The following is a 4,953-nucleotide window of genomic DNA, read 5'->3' on the forward strand; positions in this document are numbered from 1 at the left end:
CAATCCAAATTGTGCTTCCAACAACAACATCGAACTTGAAATCCCCTATGTCCTGTAAAAGATATATTTTTCTTTGTCACATACGTACAAGTTAATGTACTTGGATTATTACTCTTACATGTACATGTAAGCACCAATATTTTTGTATCACATATATATCAAGAAGAAAGATATACATAAGCCCATGGGCATTGTAAATGTATTCGAGTCAGATATTTATATTTGTATAACAGATGATATATTCACTTGTCAGCAGTATTTGTGCTATATATATTTTCTTTGTGGGCATTTTGTATGCATCATTTATGACACGAGATTTTTTAACATTGTGTTGTATTTTTGTTAGGAAATGTATTTCAAGTAGTCATGTAATATGTGTTTATATCCTCGCTTTAATACACAGTATTTGTCATTCATATGAACAGGAATCTACATGTACATTGTAGCATGCTGCTGTGGTGTTTGAGATTTGTTTGACTACAATGTAGTCTGACTGACCCCTTTAATAACGAATAATCCAATGTCATAAACTGGTCCTTAACAAGTTGAATTCTGAATTGTGTAATTCCCATATGCTTTGAACAGGAATCGTCCGGTTCCAGTAGGCAATGGGTTAATCTGTTGACTTCTGAATTCTGTGATTCCCATAGCTTTGAACAGGAATCATCCAGTTCAAGTAGGCGATGGGTTAAGCTGTTGACTACTGAATTCTGTTATTCCGGGGGGGGGGGGGGCAGTCAAATGTATTGCTGTACACACGCATGACCAAATCATTTCCAAACACCCCCTAAACGAGTTTTTCTCTGTGCAAAATAACCCCCTAAACAAGTTTTTTGCGGGCTTCTTTTACACATTTTGGCCCCTAAACAAATTGTCGCCAGAATATGACCCCTAAACAAGTTTTGTCTACTAACAGTAAGCTATAGACAAAGCTATATTCATGGGTATTGCATGCCCCCCAGTATAGGGTTAAAATCCAACAATCAGGAAGAACCCAAACACTTTTCAGAAACGAGGAGGAATTAAAAAGCTCCGGGGTAAGAGCTTGGGGAAAAAACATATGTTTGGCTAGTCTTTAAAAAAAAGCTTTAGAAAAAAAATACCCTAAATACGTTTTGACCACGCGATTGACCAATGACCAGTCTTTCGAAACCATCCCTTTTTTTTAATCGGTGTTTTTGATACCCTTAACGAGTGCATGTGAGGCCCCTGTCCAAATCTAAAAAAACCCTTTCAACGCGTTTCTTCGGTCACGCGTGTGTACAGCAATATATTTGACTGTCCCCCCCCCCCCGGTGTAATTCCCATAGGCTTTGTACAGGGATCACCTGGTTCCAGTAGATAATCGGTTAACTTGTTGACTACTGAATTCTGTCATTTGCATAGGCTTTGTACATGGATGAGCTGGTTCCAGTAGGCAATGTGTTACTAATTAGTTTTTATTGTTAGTCCCAACAAAGGAAAGGTTGGGGGAAACTGTCTATGGCATGGTTTTGGTGTCTGTCCATCCATCCGCTAGGCTTGCAGAAATATTTCAGTGCCAGAAGTTCCAGTAAATTCAAGCTTGGATTTTAGGATTGAAGTGATACTATTCACACAGCACCAATCCAGGCAAGGGGCCATGACATGCATAGGCGGCGGAAGCGGGGGGGGGGGGGGGGAGGGGGGAGGGGGGACCTGTCCCCCCCTAAATTTGGCGTGGGGGGACGATCCCCCCTAAATTTTTAGTTGATAACCTTTTTTTTTTTTTTTTTTTTTTGCTTGTCAAAAATTTTTGTTGGTCCCCCCCTAAAATTTTGGTTGATAACCTTTTTTTTTTTTTTGGTGGTCCCCCCCTAAATTGTTTGGCTTCCGCCGCCACTGATGACATGTGCCCTCTCGACAGTTTGAGAGTATTGAAATGTACATTGACAACATTGAATTAATAGGCCTATGGTTTGGAAAGGCACATCCCGGATTGGGTCATAAGGGGCCCCATGACTTGTGCCCCCTTCTATATTAAATTTTTGAGAATCGCCTAAATGGAAAAAAAAATATTCGAGAAAACTGTCTCTATTTCAAACTCCTGGATCGACCACTGACTTGAAGGTATTGATCTTTGGGACCGATTTTGAGAATATTGAGAATATTCATTGACCTTTAAAGGTTGGATTGATATTTGCTTCAGTACTACTTTAAAAATTGCTCCTTAATCATGGAATTTTGAGCTTGATTGCAACATGTATTTAATGAATTGTTAAGAAATTGATTTGCGTTTTGGGGAAGAGTAAAATCTGATGGATTTGTGTGTGAAGTATGAAGAGATGACAATCAAATACGAAATGAAGTTTAAATTTATTTTAATTGGAAAAGAAAAATGTTGCTACATGTATATGTGTACATAGAAATTGGTCATTTGCTACAATATCTTTTGCTTTGTTCAAGAGGTTATTGTGATTTTTATAGGGTCAAATCAGAGCCAAGATAAATCTGTATGACAAAGTACATGTGGCCGCTCATCAAAATAAATATTCATTTGTATAGCTTGTACTAAAACATTACATATCTTAAAAAATTTCCTTGGAATATGATATACATATTCTTCACCCAACTACAATGCTAAAAAAATGTTATTTTGCCATTGAATGTAAAACAGGGTCTCTTTTTTTTTCAGCAGACCCAAAATATACAGTAACAATGTTATTGTGAGGAAATGTCAAGTTTTGACCAAGAAGATGCTCAAATTAATATTCATTGTCTTACAAAAAACACTTGAATATTGGTTTTGACATGTTTGACTACATAAATAAATCATCCCATACATGATTTCCTTTGTTCAGCGCGGCAGCGAAGAAAAGAAAAGAAAAAAAAAAAAAAACGACCGACCCAATATTCCGATTTTGGGCCTGTTTCAAGTTTATTTATTCAAAACCCCCAAAACATCACATTATAATCAAAATAAATATACATACATGTACAGTGCATATGAGTACATAAACACGTATCAAATAGATTATAGCACAGACGCATTGGTGGATATGTGCGCAATATAAATACCCTATATTATTATGAAACATAATTTTTAGGCCTAAAATAGACTACATGTATCTTTGCATTCCCCAGTGTTCTTGTGCTTTTGATGAAGTGACATTGACATTATGTAATATAGTTGGCTTTATTTTTACAACTTTGAGCTATCTGTATGCTAATCATAATATCTGTGATATAAGTGCACTCTATGAGTGGTACAATAACTACATGTACAATGAAATCATCAGAAGAAATGAGGCATTCTTCCTCCATTCCCTGTTTAATCTTCAGTGCTTAAGTCTAAGGCCCTATTACACAAAAGTTGCAATTGATTCTGCGATTGATTGCAGTTTCATCACCCTGTATAGATGGCAAGGCATGCAGTCAAATTTACAATCAATTGTGAATTCTTACTTTATCTTTTTTTTTATACAGGCCTTTAGTACATTTGTGCATTGAAAAACAACTGAATCTACACTGTTCAAGTGCGCCCAGCATTAGTTTTCATTTCTCCATTATATGAGAGAGCCTTTGTCTTGCCTACTAAACAACTCCTTCTCTCTCTTTCTCGTCGGTGCAGGGATGTATTGCTATTCCTCCTATACCATTTTACTTTGAATTCAGAGTGGAAAACTATTTTGTCTCTTTTCGTGGGTGGTATTTTCTTTTTGAAAGGGAGAGGGATGTTGTGAAAGACATGCAGGCTAGATATCTTTGAAAATACAATCTGTTATTAACTATAATTGTTCATATTTTAAGCGATCCCACTCATCTGTAACTGTAATGCATCTAGACCCAGCCACAAATTTCACAACTACCGTCTCCTGTTCAATCTTAAAGTTTGAACCTTGTATAATTTTTCAATCAACCAACTCCTAAAACGTGTACATTGAATTCCCAAAGATATGTTCATTCTTTAGTTCATTGTGTAATGACTATATATGTTGTGTAGGTATAGTATAGTGTTAATGTGTTAAATATGTAAAGTAACACTATTGATTATAGTGCATATTATATTTTTGGTGTTTTGTGTATCGGCTTTGTGTACAATAAAGAGTACGTTAAGCACCAAGTGACACTGCGAATGTAACAAGACCAAGAGCTTCTGAGTTTGTTGTATCTGTGTGTTCTGCTTTCGAAGCCACAGTAAAGATTTGTAAATGTACGGTAACTACCCCCCCCCCCCCCCCCCCCCGATGAACACCCAAAGGATTACCAACCTCTGGTACCCTCTGGCAGCCACCCTCCAGAACGTACAGTCACACGACATTTGCTCCTGCGACATTTACTCCTGTGACAATTTCTCCCGGCCTAATTTTGTCTTAAGATTTAGGGTTGCAGTAGGGTTTTATGTTGGGTTTGGAGTAGGGTATAGTGTTAAACCCAGGGTTGAAGTTGGTCATTCGGTTTAGTGTTTGGAATTTAGAGCGGAGCAATTGTCGCCAGAGCAAATGTTGTGGAACCGGACATACACCTATGCACATCACTCATCTTTTCAAAAACTTATCCGTGGTTTATTTCAAAGTTGATAACGTCGCCGGGAAAAGCGGCGCCCAGTCTCGCACTGCTCTGCAAGCGAGACAAAAATTTAAGAATTATGCTTGGTGTATGGATTGTCAATGGTATGAAATAAATATCAATAAGACAGACAATTTCTTAATAGATTAGCAAATATATCTTTCTCCCTCATATCTGTGCTCCTTAACATAAATGTTAGGCGATCAATCGTGAAATGACATCCAAGAGCCACCCAAAAATCAAATGTTAATTTCTCATTTTGTTCAAAACACTGACCGGTTCTGATCAGCAGTATTATTTCATTATCTCCTTCTGTCACAACCTTTGTGTTACAGGCCCTAATCTCATAATACAGACTTTGATCACCTTGCCATTTCCAAATAAATTCAAATACCGTAAGCATACAAAATGATTGATAGTCTGCAG

Source organism: Lytechinus pictus, chromosome 4 (genome assembly GCF_037042905.1).
Source record: "Lytechinus pictus isolate F3 Inbred chromosome 4, Lp3.0, whole genome shotgun sequence".
In the NCBI taxonomy this organism is placed as follows: Eukaryota; Metazoa; Echinodermata; class Echinoidea; order Temnopleuroida; family Toxopneustidae; genus Lytechinus; species Lytechinus pictus.